We start from the raw sequence: 15,591 nt of genomic DNA on the forward strand, positions 1-15,591 counted from the left end.
CTTCTGGAATTCCGTTTTCAGTTTGAATTTCCCTGTTCTGGGAATGATGTTGTGAAACTTGAAAAGGTTTGGACAAGATTTACAAAAACGTTGCCAGGATTGGAAGATTTGGGCTACAGGGAGAGGCTGAATAGTCTGGGGCAATTTTCTGTGGAGAGTCAAAGACTGAGAGGTGACTTCATGGAGATTTATAAAATCACAAGCGTGGATAAGGTGAGCAGCTGGCGTCCTTTTTCCTCAGGTTAGGTGGGTCCAAAACTAGAGCACGTGGGTTTAAGTTGAGAGGGCAAAGATTGAAAAGGGATCTAAGTGGCAACGTTTTCAAGCTGAGTGTGGTGTGTGTATGGGAGGAGCTACCAGATGAAGGAGTGGAGGCTGATAAAATAACAATATGTAAAAAGCTTCCAATTGGGTACATGAATAGAAAGGGTTTTGGTGGATACAGGCCAATAGATGGTAAATGGGAATCCATTAGTTTAGGATTCCTTGTTGGCACGGACGAATTGGACTAAAGGTCTGTTTCTTTGATCTTAATAAATTAAGATACATTCCTCAATTTTGTGGAGAGCAAGCTGAAGCACAGATAATTATCCTTGCAGCTGAGAAGGGTGAAGCAGTGATTTCGATCTGGTGCAGATTTGGTTCCAAGGTCTTGAATTTGCAGAGAGAGAGAGAGAGAGGAATTGTTAACACTGTCACATTTTTTAGTAACTACTTTCAAGTAATTGACAAGTAATACAAGGTGAAAATGTGAACATTACTTTACTCAGTAAGTTCTGAGCATCTGGAACAGTCTGAACGACACAGATTCAGCAGGTATTCTGAAACAGACTTGGAATTTTACTTTTTAAGGAAAGATTTGGGGGACTATGGGCACATGGGAGTGGACTTGGGACAGATTTGCAGCATCTCCAGAGGGAGAGAGTACAGCCCCAATGGGTTGAATAGCCCCCACCCCCTGTGCTCTTTGATACTGCCCCATTCACTGTGAATGATGAAGCTCATCCCAGGGCAGAGAGAGGGATTAGCCCTCCACTCTCATCACAATGGGGCCCGGCTGATTGACGGCAGCTCCAGACCAATGGGAGGAGAGTCTGTGTGGTCCTGCAGCCAATGGGATTGAATGAGGGCTGTGGGCATCAAAACAACACCTGTCCATGAGCTGTGCAGGTGCAGTGTCACTGTTTGGGGTTGGGAGAGACAGCAGAGACTGGGACAGATGCTGTTGGACCTGAATTACAAGTTCCCGGTAAATTAAACCCAAAAGAACTGCGGATGCTGTAAATCAGAAACAACAACCAGGAGGTTCTGGAAAAGCTCAGCAGGTCTGGCAGTATCTGCGATGAAAAATCATAGTTAAAGTTTCAGACCCAGTGTCCCTTCCTCAGGACAGATGTTACTGAGAAAAAAAGTCAGTTTATGTGCAGACGTTAGTGTGGGGGGAGGATAAATGGAGTAAAGGACAGGTGGGGATAGAGTGAGAAGAACGGTTAGATAAAGGATACCGATCTGGCTGGGGGAGGGTGACTAGCTGTTAATGGAGACTGTTAGTGGCTAACCATAGGTAGTGTGTAATGGCAGGCTGTGAGAACAAGGACTGGTGTGTGCGTTAGGGGGCTAAGACATGAGGTTGTTAACTTATGGTTAGCCAAGAACTGTCTCCATTTTAAGCTGTTGCCCACCTATATCACTCCACGATTGGAGCTGCCGAGGACACAAACCTTTGGAATATCCTCCCTACCTCCCTCTCTTCGCCTTAAATATGTATCTAAAAATCGTTCTCTTTAATCAACGTTTCCATCATTCGTGAAGCATTTTAGGAGATTTGTCAAAGGCTCTATACAATGCAGGTAGTTGTTGTTATTGTCTGACATCAGGACAAACAGGGATGACCCCTCTCCCTCATACCTGATGAACAGCAGCAAAAGCAGGAAGCACTGAGCATGCTCCAGCCCACAATGGGCCTCGGATTATTGATGTAAGCGCAGGACCAATAAGAGTGGGGGAATGAGGCTAGAGGTGCTAGTTGGTCCTACAACGAATCAGAGTGAACGAGGGGCGGAACAATACTCAACCACGTGATAAACGTCACGGACAGCACAGTGTTGTTGTGACCAAGGCATTGGAAATGTGTGAAGGTGAAGGACAAGGGAAAGGAAAGACATTGACCAGGAACAGAACGAAATTTCCATTGTATGGAATGAGAGGTTTTACAGAACTTAATGCACATTGTAAAACACAAATTTGAAAATACCAAATTCTGCATCATTGACCCTCCGTATAATGCATTTTGCACTCCCTGAAATATCAACTGTGTTTCTCCCTCCACAGATACCATTGATCAGTGCCAAGGCCCCATTGCCTGTAGAGAAGGTGGTGTTTGACTTTCTTGTACAGCTGCAGTTCGTGTGGTGAAGGTGCTCCCACAATGTGTTTGGGTAAGAGCTATTATAGATTGTCAACTCTTCACTGTCGCTGAGTGAATAATGTATGTGCAAATCAGCAACAGTTTGTTTTTTTTTAATCATGTTTATAATTCCACAAAAATACTATTGAGAACTTCTGACATAAGGCCACAGATGGGGATATTAGGTCAGGTGATCAAAAGAATTGCCAAATAAGCAGGTTTTCAGAAATACCTTAAAGGAGGAAAGCAGGTCCGAGGGCGTTAGGGTGGGAATTCCAGACCGTGTTGCCTTGGCAACAGTAGAAACAGCTAGACAGGTGAAGCAACGAATAAACACATCGTTGGGAGTCTGAAAGAAAATGAGTTGTCGGGGTCTCACAGGTTGTGTGGTGCAGGGAGACAGGGATGTTCACAGCCAGGAATTACATCAGGGGTGAGAATTTTAAATTGTTGCTTGTTAATAGGAGCCTTTTGATGGATCAGCAAGTTTTGGTACAAGTGAGCACTTGGGCAGTAGGGTTTTAGATACTCTTGAGATTGCAAAGAAGTTGAATGTGGGAGGCTGGCCAGGAGTGTGCTTGGATAATGAAGTCTGGAGATAACACAGGGATGGACGAGTATTTCAGTAAATGAGCTGAGACTAGGGTGGAGTTGGGTGACGTCACTAATGTAGAAATAGTGTTTTTGGAGTTGGGCTCCTCCTCCTCATCACTCCCCCTCCCCAATTCAGATCCTTGTTCTATCTGTCTGTCTTTTCTTGTTATGTCCTTCTCTCCCATTCTGCTACAAATTAATATTTGACCCCACCGTTGTTGGAAAAACCTGCTCCATCCCAACTCTCCCTTTCCTTTCTGAATTCCTTTATATTTGGTGTCCCTTAAGGATCTCTCCTCAGTCCCTCCTGTTTCTCACCTACATACTGCCAGGAGGTGACATTGTCCAAAAACACTGTGTTAGGTTTCACATGTACACTGACAATGCCCAGCTCTCCCTCCCCATCATCCCTCTACATTACTCAATTATCAAACTGCTCATCACGCTCCCACTACGCAATTGGCTGCAATTTCCTGCAACGGAACGTTGCAATGGTTAAACCCATTGCCTTCAGTTGCTATTACAAATTACTTTCCCTTACTGCTGAGCCCCACCCTCTCCCTGGGAACTATCTGTGACAGAACCACACTCTTCACAATATTGCTCTCATATCTGACCCCAAGGTGACCTCTGAGCAGACATCTACACAATCCCAAACACCAGGAATTCCAATCTCTTAAAATGTTGCTTGACTCCACCTCACCCCAGCTCCATTGCTATTGAAACCCCTGACCCGTGTCGGTGTTGCCTTAAACTTGACGAATCCAAAACAGAACCCGTGATTCCCCAACTATCCCAGAATCTGGTTCCAGACTCCCTCATGATGGGAAACATCCTCTTAGTATTTACCCTGTCAAACTCCTTAAGAATCCTGCATGTTACAATGAGATCCCCTCTCATTCTTCTCAAATCCAGTGAGTCGAGTCCCAACTTCTTCAGCCTTTTCTGAAAAGAGAATCCCTGCAAACCAGGGATCATCCTAGTCAATTTTCTCTGAAATGCCTCTGACGAAATGATGCACTTCCTTAAATAAAGGGACCAAAACTCCTGTCATTACTCCAGAAGTGGTCTGACTCGCACTTTATAAAGTTACTCTTAGTTATATACTCCAAACAAATCCTTTTAGACTTGCACAGATGTTGTTGGAAATGCTCAGCAGGTCATGCAGCATCTGTGCAGAAAAATCAGTTCAAGTTTTGGGTCTGGTCACCCTTCCTCAGATACGTTAACTCTAATTTATTTTCACAGATGCTGCTAGACCTGATGAGCTTTTCCAAAAACTTCTGTTTCTCTTCCTGGTTTACAGCATCTTCAGTTGTTTCGGTTTTCATTTCCTTTAAACTTGCCCCCGCTCCTCTATAATTTGTCATTTCCACCTTGGAAAAAAGATACACTTTTTTTGGACTCCCCTACCCTGGGAAAAAGAAACCATGACTAGTCATCCTATCATTGCTCCTCATAATTTTATAAAGGTCAATAAAGCCACCGAAAGTATCCAGTGCTGCTGGGAAATAGCCTCAGCCTATTCAGCCTCTTCCTATGGTTCAAATGTTCCAATACTGGCACCACCAGGTAAAACTTTTCTGAACTCTTGCAAGTTTCCCAACATCTTTCCTGTAACAGGGAGACTGGAATTGAAAGCAGTCTGGGGATTCCAAAAGTGGCCGAGCCAATAAACTGTACAACCGAAACATGATCTCCCAACTCCTATCCTCAATGCACTGCCCAATAACAGCTAGCACACAGCACACCACCTTCACCGACCTGTCTACCTTCAACCACACTTTCAAGGAACAATCAACCTACACTGCATGGTCTGTTTGTTTGTCAACACTTCCCAAGAACTTGCCATTAAGAGAGGAGTCCTATTCTGATAACATCTTTCTGAAATCATGGAGACCACAATTGAATGCAGTATTCTAAAAGTGGCCTCACCAATGCCCTACTCAGCCACAACGTGACCTCCTAACCCCTATACTCATGGACAGAATCCCTACAGTGTGGAAGCAGGCCTTTCTGCCCATGAGACCATACCAACGATCGGAACAGTATTCCACCCTAACTCTGTAACCGACCATTACCCAAAGCTAATCAATCTAAACTGCATGTCTTTGGAATTGTGGGAGGAAATTAAGAGCACCCAGGGAAGCCCACGCAGACACACGGGGAGAATGTGCAAATACCACACAGACAGTGGAATCAAACCAGAGTCCATTTATTGACCACATTCCATTAAAGGTCAGTGTCCCAAATGCCACATTCAGCACCTGATCTCCCTGAAACTCCACTGTCCAGGAACTATGCAGTTGTTCTGAGCCCTTCAGAGGAAATTAAGGTGAGGAGGAGAAAACACGAACAGGGTTGAGTTGTAGATCTGTAAAATAACTCTCCATCTTCCCCCTCTCTGTTCCCCCGTCCACCCCCCCACTGTCGGTGAGTCCTTTGTCGCCACCCCCCACCTCGTCGGTCGCCCCTCCCCCGTTGGTCTGTCCCACAATCTGTCGGTCTGTCCCCCCATCTTTTGTCCCCTTGGTCTGTCCCCCCTCTGTCAGTTGCCCCCCTGTCGGTCGCACACCCGTCTCTTTCCCCCCCCTCCATCGGTTCCCCCCCTCAGTCTGTTCCCCCTCTTTGTCAGTCGCCCCCCAACTGTCGGTCTCCCCCTCTGATCCCGCTGTCTGTTCCCCTCCTCTCTAATCCCGCTTTCTGCCCCCATCCATTTCTGTGCCTCCCCTCTCTATCCCCCCCTCTGTCCACACCCATTTCTGACCCAACCCTCTCGATCCATCCACCCTCTCTGACCCTCCATCCACCCCCTCTCTGCCTACCCTCCCTTCCCAGTCCCCTAGTTCTGTACTCCCCCCTCCGCAGGGAAAATATCTTGTCTATTTACCCTATCCATGCCCGGCCTGATTTTAAAAATCTCTTTCAGGTTACCTTTCAGCCTCTAACGCTCCAGTGAAAACAGCCTATCCAACCCTGGCAACATCCTGTACTTCTTTTCTGACCCCTTTCAAGTTTGAGAACATCCATCTGATAGGAAGGAGACCAGAATTGCATGGAATATGACAAAGGTTGCCGAATCAATGTCCTGTACAGCCGCAATATGACCTCCCAACCGCTACACTCAATGCTCTGACCAAAAAAGGCAAGCAGACCAACTGCCGTCTTCACTATCCTATCTACTTGCTACTCTACTGTCAAGGAACTATGAACCTGCACTCCAAGGACTCTTTATTTAGCAGCACTCCCCTGGAACTTACTATAAACTATGTAAGTCCTGCTAAAGTTTGCTTTTCCAAAATGCAGCAGCTTGCATTTTTCTGAACTGAACTCCTCAGCCCATTCACCCATCTGATCCAGATCCCCTTGTACTCTGAGGTAATCTTTTTCCCTGTCTGCTACACCTCCCATTTTGGTGTCATCTGCAAACTTACTAACAATAACTCTTATGTTCACAACCAAATCATGGATATAAATGATGAAAAGTAGTGGATCCAGTACCGATTTATGTGACACTCCACTGGTCACAGGCCTCCAGCCTGAAAAGCACCCTCTGCCTTCTACCTTCGAGCCAGTTCTGTACTCCATGCGATCTAACCTTGCTGATCAGTCTCCCATGAGGAACCTTGTCAAACACGTTACTTAAGTCATGTAGATCATGTCTATGCTCTGACCTCAGCAATCCTCTTTGTTATTTCTTCAAAAAAACTGAGTCAAATTCATGAGACATGATTTCCTATACATTAAGCTGTTATTAGAATCCAGGATTTAACTCTGTACATTGGGGTCTGTGTTGCCCAGTTATAGGTGTTAATATTCTGGATGAAGTTCAAGTACACCAGAATTTTGTCAGTGACTGTGTATTGAGTCTTGTTAATGTCACCAACACAGTTGAGTTCCTTTTGAAAGGCAGTCCCCATATCCCTTGCCCACCAGGAAATAGTGGCAGTGTCCTTACCTCTGGACCAGGAGGATCAGGCTCAGAGTTGAGGAACAGCATCTTTGAAGAGGCTGATTAGTAAACCTGCCCAAACAACCAGGCCATACTATCTCCCAGCTGTCCCTGCCTGAGCCTCCAAACAGAACCTTCCTGTAGTTTCTCTCCTGTCAGACTCTCCCATTGCTCAGTTTGTCCAGGATTCCCTCCTGCTGCTGCACTGCTCCTGTCCCTCACGGACCTATCCATCCTCCAGTGTCCTCCACCTTCATTGTTTACAATCTCATTACACCAGTTCTCCAGCCCCGCCCCTTCCCGTCTATAGAGACTGCTCAGTGGTTAGCACTGCTGCCTCACAGCACCAGGTACCTGGTTTCGATTGCAGCCAAACCCAGAGTTTGTGCATTCTCCCCGTGTCTGAGCGTGTTTCCTCCGGGTGCTCCGGTTTCCTTCCGCAATCCAAAGATGGGCAGGACAGGTGAATTGGCCATTCTAAATTGCCCAGAGTAATACATTAGTCAGGGGTAAATATAGGGTCGGGGAATGGGTCTGTGTAAGTTACTGTTTGGAGGGTCATTATGGACTTGTTTGGCCGAAGGGCCTGTTTCCATACTGGAGGGATTTTGATATATTGGGCAGCAGCTGCTGTCAATCACCCAGGCTCCTGTTTGTTCGCGAGCACGTGCTGTAGGAGAGGAGACCAGTGTATGGGCACAGTGCTAGACAATTGTGGGAGTATGCACAGTGCCTGGGAAGAAGGCTGTGGTTGTGAGGGATTAATCTGTCATGGGCATCTTCCTCCCTCTGGGAGCAGGACCCAGGGGAATGGCCCGTTTCATGGCCCCCTGACGTGATCAGACTATCAGTGGTCCAGCATTTTGCAGAAAGTTATCAGAACTCTTTTGTGAAGATTCAGGGTTTTTATGGAAAGCGACAAGGACGGGCCTGCAATTAGACTTATAATTTGGTTTATTTTAGTAAGACGGGATTTGGCCAGAGTGTGCAGGAAGCAGTGTATGCAGTATGGTTGTCATCAGAGGATTCACCAACACCCCCCCAGGTGGACTCAGAGTCAGACTCATTGATTTGGTTCTTAGTCCGCAGACAAGAGCTAGGAAACTGAATTCAAAGAGAGGAGAGAGAGTGTGAGAACTGGGCGTGGAGGAAAGGAGTGAGGAGATTGGTTTGGATTTCAGTTCACAGAAGAAAGAAATTGTTTGACTGAGAGTTAAAACTTTGGGGAACAAGAAACTACAATTTAATACTATAATTGTCTTATAAAGATCCATCCTGTATTAACGTGGTGAGTTGTTTTCTCAGTTGTAGAGTACTGAAAGGGTGGATTTGTGGATGAGAAATTCAAATTGAACTTCATGTTCAGATCTGATAGTTACTTGATCCGTGCCGATCTGAATATCATTGGCTTTTTCATGAGGAAGGAAAGGTGTGTATTCTGTCCGTGGGCGAATATTTCAAATGTCAGTGTGACTGGAAACATTACTGAGGTACAGCCAAGTCCATGTTAGTGTGGAGAGTGTGGAGAAAGAGTTCATTTGTTTTTGAAAGTCTGAAAAATCATGGCACGTTTCCCAGGAACAAGTAAGCTACAGCTTTGCTTTGTCGAAGGACAAGTCTTTAATTAACCATGCAACCAGAAAGACACAAGGATACCTGCACCATGGGAAACAGTATGAAAACGGGATTGTTATAAAAGAGTTCATTCTCGATCATGGATTGTAATCCATTGGCGTTGTCACGTCGGTTCCAGCACCATGGGGAAATACTGGAAATATGAAGAATGCCGTGTAGGTTTCAGTTATTAAACTGTAAAAAGTGCAGAACAATTTACAAGGATGTTGCTAGGGCTCAGGGGTCTGAGTTATAGGAAGAGGTTGGACAAGCGAGGATATTTTTGTTTAGAGCAGAGGAAACTGTGGGGGTACTTTTCTAGAAATGTATAAGACCATGAGAGGCATGGGTAAGGTGAATGCATTCAGTTTTTTTCCCAGGGAATCAAGAACTGGACGGCACCAGTTTAAGGTTAGAGGGGAACTAATAAAAGGGAAGCTGAGGGGCAACTGTTTTACACAGAGGGTGGTATGTATATGGAATGAGCTGCCAGTGGAAGTGGTTGAGGTGGGTACACTCACAACAGGTAAAAGACATTTGGACAAATACATGTAAGGAAAGGCTCAGAAGCAAATGGGCCAAGTGCAGGGAAATGGGGTTAGTGTGGATGGACATTCTGGTCAGTATGGGCCAGTTTGTGCCAAAGGGCCTGTCTCTGCTGCAGGATGCTATAACTCTAAGTGCATCTGCTATTTCTCCCACTAACGCTGTTGGTATCCTGGGATGTGTTCCATCAGGGCAATGAGACTTGTCTACCTTTAGCTCCATTAGCTTGCCCAGCTCTAACTCTTTCACGATAATAGTTATTTCTAGGTCCTCACCTTCCTCAGTCTCCTTATCAATTACTGGCATGTTCTTCGTATCCTCCACTGTGAAGACTGACTGCTGTGTACTCATATTCCTAAACCCTGCTGGATAGGAATAACTGGACACAGAACTCTGAGAGGTCGTCTTTGAGTCTTTATTGATGAAACATGGCTGTTACCTGGATAGTGTACATGCAGAGCACCTCCAGGCAGCATCAGGTAATTCCCCGCCTGTCCGATGTAAAGCTCCCATTCTTATACCTTTGTGGATTGGGACTTTGAATAGAGATTGTCGCTCAGTGTTATCTCCATGGCAACGGTCAGTTAAAAAGTCGAGTTCATTTTCGCACTTTGTTTTTAAAATGCACACCCCTCCCCCACGCCCCTGTGGCTCCCTCAAGTGTCTGATGGGCACTTCACTTTCACTGGGGTATCTATCAGGATTCCCCAGTGTTGGAGAATCCGGTATTGGGGTGGGGTGGACAAACTTATAAATCACACAACACCAGGTTATAGTCCAACAGGTTTATTTGGAAATACAAGCTTTTGGAGTGTGCTGTGAGTTTTAACTTGATCAGGATTATCTCTATGGTAACAGTTAAGTGCTTCAACAATTACAGAGGCCATATGTTCCCCACACAGTAAGTTCCCCTCTCGCAGTGTAAACTGCTATTCCGGCCCTTGGGTTAACTACTCATCACTTTTCTCCCCCAATCCCATCTAGCTTTCTTTAGATCTTCAAAATTTTTCTAATCTCCTAGTTTCTCCATGGTCTTTGCCAATTTGTATTTCAATTTGATAGACTCACTTATTTCCTTAGCCACTCATGGCAGATTACTCCTTTTCCGACAGTCCTTCCTTTTCACTGATATATACTTTTGCTGAGCACTTCGAAAAATTGCTTTGGTATTTCCCCCACTGTCCGTCAACTTTCCCACCGTAAAGTCTTTGCTTCCAGTTTACATTAGCCAACTCCTGCCTCATTCTATTGTAGTCTCCTTTGTTTAAGCACAGGATCTTGGGATTGGATCTAATCTTCCAGCTTTCCAGCTGTGTTCGAAATTCAACCAGATTTATCAGAAGTCTTTTATCAGATTACAAGGTGAGATGATGTTTCCTGGGTGTTTTGAGTTTCATTGTCAAAGACCTTGGCTTTGTAGTAAAGTTTAGGATAGATATTCACAACAGAGTATTCTGGACGGTGTGAATGTACTGCACAGTCTAAAACCATAAATAACCGTCTCCCCTCAGTTTAAAATTGCAAAATCGTTATCTCCTATATACTTCCTCACTACCTAAGTTTGGAACGCTAATCCACCTGACTATCCTGCATTTTTCAAAATCTCCTTTGGTGAAGTTGGTGCTTTTTGGATTCAGCTTTCCAGTTATTACCGTAAGAAGATAAGCACTGAGCACAGAAGAGGCAATGCAGCCGTTCGAACCAGCTCTATCATTTAATACCATGATGATTGAGCTCATCTCGGTCTCAGCTGGATTTTCCGACCTGTTCTCTCTCACCCTTCATCTCATTGCAAAATAAACATCTGCATCTCTTCATTAAATCTGCTCATTGTCCTGGCAACTACCGCATTTTGAATAGGGAATTCCACAGATTCATAACACATTGAGACAAGTACATTCTTCTTCATGAGAATATAATAGAGTCCCTACAGTGCAGAAACAGGGTATTCATCCAACGACTCCATACCAACCTATGATGAGCATCCCATTCAGACCCACCCTATCCCTGTAACCCTGCATTTCCCATGGCTAATGGCCCAACCGGCACATAGATGGACACTGTGGGCAATTTAGCATAGGCAATTCACCTAACCTACACGTCTTTGGACTGTGGGAGGAAGCTCGAGCACCCTAGAAAACCCACGCAGACATGCTGAGAACGTGTAAACTCCACACAGTCGCCTCTGTCTGAAATAAAATCTGGGTCCCTGACGCTGTGAGGCAGCAGTGCTAGCCACTGAGCTACATCTGCTTAAAATCCGCTACCCCTTATTAACCTCCCCACCCCGCAATTGGCTGAATCTCTGTTCCTTCCATCAGAAATCAGGTTGTGGAAGCCGATGTCTCAGTAAAATCCAGTAACGGCCCGTGTCTGAATGGGGATCCTATACACAACACCCTCCAGCCCTCACCTTTCATTCACTATCCAGAAACATGTCTTCAGTGGCTTCATGGGGGCTACAACTCCCACAATCCCTGAGGCAGGGACCACGCATGTGCGGGGAAGCCCAGCACTGCACATGTACAGAATATTGGTGGATTTTGGAGCATGTGCTTTGGGGCAATTAGCGGAAAGCATTTGACATTGTGATTGGCTGGAGGAGGAACGTATCAGCTTGTAGTATTGACCGGTTGGGGGGGGGGGGGGGTCAAAGTGTCACCATACCCACATGGGCCCAAGTTCCATCCCCAACTTGTCATAATGCTGGAAATCAACCAATGGGAAACAAATAAGGATCTGACCCATTCTCCCAGACTGACGGTTCCTCTTCTGTCCAGGATCTGCCACCTCCCTTTCTGTTTCCTTTTGATTTATTCTGCTGTTGCATTATTGACTTGCAGCAACTGAAGGGAAATGGAGTAAACCCAGAAAGGGTGCAGAGTCTAATCAGGGACGGGAAGTGGTGGCATGGATCTGTTTACCAGTAACTCCATGAGAATGGCGGCGGGTACATTCGGGACAGCAGAGTCAGAATGGTGGGAGAGAGTAAGTGGGCTGGAGCGTTACAGCTTTGGCGGAAGAAAGGGAAAAAGATATTCCAGAGAAGCTAGAATTGTCTGCTCTGAATTTCTAACCTGTATATATTCCTTTATACAGGGTGCTCGATGGTGAAGATTTGCAGACTGGAATCTCAAACTCATGTGCAGATCATGATTGAGTTAACCAGCATTTGAAGAACCAAAGATGGAGAATAACTTGGACAAAATCCAGCGACACTCTCCCTCCCAGCATTGTTGGTCTATCTGTGTCAAATGGACTGTGAGTGGTTCAAGACAGCAGCTCAATACCACCTTCTCAACGGTAACTAGAGATGGGGAATAAATGCTGGCTGAGCCAGTGATGCCCATATTCTGGAAACGGTTTCTATCTTTAGTTGCTGAAACCCCGTTGATGTTACTGCAGGATGATGAGGGACGCTGAGTGCGTCCTCCAGAAGGCAGAACCATCACATTACCCGAGCCTACACCCACACAGGAACACAGCAACACCACTGGAACAAAAGGCAGTTAAGCCAAAGGAGGACTTAGATATAGTTCTTTGAGATAAAGTCATAAAAGGGGATTGGAACACAGCAGGAACAGGAGATTGAGCGGGATGGTCAGCTGTTTCCCATTGAATGGTGGAGCAGGATTGAAAGGCTGAATGGCCTCCTGCTGCTATCTCCCAGGTATGTATATAGCCATGAAGGCCGGCTAGGAAGAAGTAGGCAGGGCAGGGATTCTGCAGGGGAATGCACTTCCACATCAGTTTTCAGTGAGGGACGGTTTGGTGGATTTTATTTAACATTTGTCTTTAACACAAGGTTTGTGAATTTGATTTTAAAATATTGTAGCTATTTATTCCACAATAAATAAAACTAAAAGAAAAGAAAAGAAACTATCTGAATATAACAGTTTTTAAAATTTAAAATTCCCTTTAGTACAAAATCCTGTCTCTTCCCGGACACCATCACTTTCCAGTGACTCAAGCTCCAGGGAAATATTTCCTCCCTGTCTGAACCTCTGGTTTGATTTAACTGATTTTCAGTTCTCATTCTGTGAGCTGTGAAGCATTCTTTATTCCCCATTTCTCTCACACAGCTGAGCAACCTTCCCACCATCAACATCATCATTACACCATTTTGGTTCACATATAATCACCAGCAGTAAGCCACCCATGTAACCAATTGAATATTTATAAACAACACCCCTTACAGGCAAAGCAAACCATTACAAATGACAAAGTGGGAAGGGACCAAATCAAAGTAGAGGTGGGGGTGAGGAGGCAGCGGTGGAGATAAAGCACTATATCCCCTGCAGTGCCCACCTCTATCTAAAGGCATCGGGAGAATTGATACACACCACATGCTCCTTCTCCAAGGACACCCTGTTGTGTCGCCTTTATCCTCAATCATGGAATAAAATCCCTACAGTGTGGAAGGAGAGCATTGGTCCATCAAACCCCACCAACTAACTAAAGAGCATCCCATCTGGAGCACTCTACCCCTGTAACACTGCATTTCCCATGGCTGATCCACCGAGTCTGCACAATCCTGGACACTGTGGACAATTTAGCACGACTGATCCACCTAACCCACAAATCTTTGGTCTGTGGGAGGAAACCAGAGCACCTGGAGTGGACCCACACTATCCTGGGGAGAATGTGCAAACTCCACCCAGGCTGTTGACCAAGGCTGGACTCCAACCTTGTACCTGATGCTGTGAAGCAGCAATGCTATAGAGCAATTTAAATCAAAACAGATGATCCCTGCTCCTTGTCACATTGCTGTTTGTAGAGACTTATTGCCCAGAGAGACATCCTGAGATTCAGAAAGAGACAATATAAATTCAGTCAACTCCTGCCGAGTTAATCTGATCAACATCAATACTCCAACAGTGCCATCAGACCTCGTACCTACTCTATCATTTACGATTTTTAACCCATGGGAAGTTTGTTACCAGCTTCGATGACAGCCATAATGCTCTGACCACTTTGACGGAGCCAGTGCAAGTCATTTCTAATAGTTATCAATAGATTGAATCTAAACAGGATGCCCCACAACAGGAAGTGCTCTGACACTCAATGCCTGCAAGCCAAGGCCATTGTCTTAAAACCACTCACGTCTGGCAATACCATTGAAGGTATTTTATACAGTAACCTTTCAGTCTCAATTGTCAGTTACAGTCCATGAAGCAGCCAGTAACATGCCAGTGAATTGAATTCTAACAGCAGCATTGAATTCTAACAGCAGAATTCTAACAACAGCAGTATCTAAACATGAAACCCTTCAAAGGAACAAAAATTTTCAAGAGCTCGAGAGGATAGATACAGGAAGGATGTGCTCCTAGGCTGCTGTACCTGAAATAAAATAAGCACCAACTACGGTATCTTTATCCAGCATCCCCTTTCGATGCATAAATGTTTAAGATTTATTTGCTGCTCTAATTACACTCCCAGTTTTAACTGCTGTAATGTTGATGACTATGCAAATGGATAAAATATAATTTAATCCATCCCAAAAACTCTCTGTACCTTTGTCTCACTTGTGTTCATCGAGACACTGATTCAATCTGACCTCTTTACAAACCCTGCCCTGATATTTCCTTAGATGGCTTAGAATGAAATATTCACAGAATTCTTACTGCGCAAAAGGAGGCTGATTGGCTCATCAGCTCTCCAAAGGATCACCTTACTGAATGTCATTCTTCTCCCTTTACCCCTTAAACCTTCCCATTCGTCCTCTTCCAATAACACCAGCGAGTTCACAACTAACCACAGCGATCAGATTTGTTTTCTTTGTTCATGGGATCACGGCATCACTTGCTGGGGTAGCATTTGTCATCCATTCTCACTGCCCAAGAGATCGTAGAGTCAACCACGTTATTCAGCGTCTGGATTCACATGTAGGCTGGACCAGGTCAGAATTAACAGTTTCGCAGACCCAATGACATGAAGAGTTGATTTCTGGCCTATTATCTTATTTCTGAAATGATAATGAATAATTTTTGCAGTTGAATTAAAAGTGAAAGACCAAAATGTGTTTTATTCTGATTGAGCACGTCCTCCTGTTTTCTCAGTTGTTATTGACAGTCCCATTCCCCTCGCACCAGAACCTGTTCCAGAGAGTGTTACAGAAATGGCAGAATGGTCAGCTGCAGCTGGTCACCTGACCGGTCACTGGTTCCGAAAGGTTCACTCTCCACAGATGCTGCCAGATCTGCTGATTTTTTCCAGCAATTTCTGTTTTTGTTCCAGATTTCCCAGCATTTGCAGATGTTTCGTTTCTGAATATTGATCTTGTCTGTTGCAGAGGAGTTTATTGATGAGTTTGGAGAGTTTTGAACATTGCAACTTAGGCCACAAATCAGCCAGGATCTATTGAATGGCAGAGCAGGATTGAAGGGCTGAATGGCTTCCTCCTGTTCCAATGAAAGTTATCCATCGGCAGCTTGTGGTAACATTTCCCCTCAATACTCACTTCACCTCCATGTCTAAC

The 15,591-nt window shown here is 45.0% G+C and overlaps 1 long non-coding RNA gene across 1 annotated transcript in view; it reads left to right on the forward strand.

Moving 5' to 3' along the window:
- The window catches only part of LOC148139732 (uncharacterized), a 215,966-nt gene extending 206,567 nt beyond the window's left edge, over window positions 1-9,399 (forward strand). Inside the window, exon 7 of the long non-coding RNA XR_015753574.1 lies at window positions 9,381-9,399. This is a non-coding gene — a long non-coding RNA (uncharacterized LOC148139732). The remainder of the gene's footprint in view (window positions 1-9,380) is intronic.
- The last annotated feature ends 6,192 nt before the right edge of the window (window positions 9,400-15,591 follow it).

This window comes from Chiloscyllium plagiosum, unplaced genomic scaffold, assembly GCF_037043375.1.
Source record: "Chiloscyllium plagiosum isolate Xiang-an unplaced genomic scaffold, Cpla_swu_hap1 HiC_scaffold_38, whole genome shotgun sequence".
Taxonomy (NCBI): Eukaryota; Metazoa; Chordata; class Chondrichthyes; order Orectolobiformes; family Hemiscylliidae; genus Chiloscyllium; species Chiloscyllium plagiosum.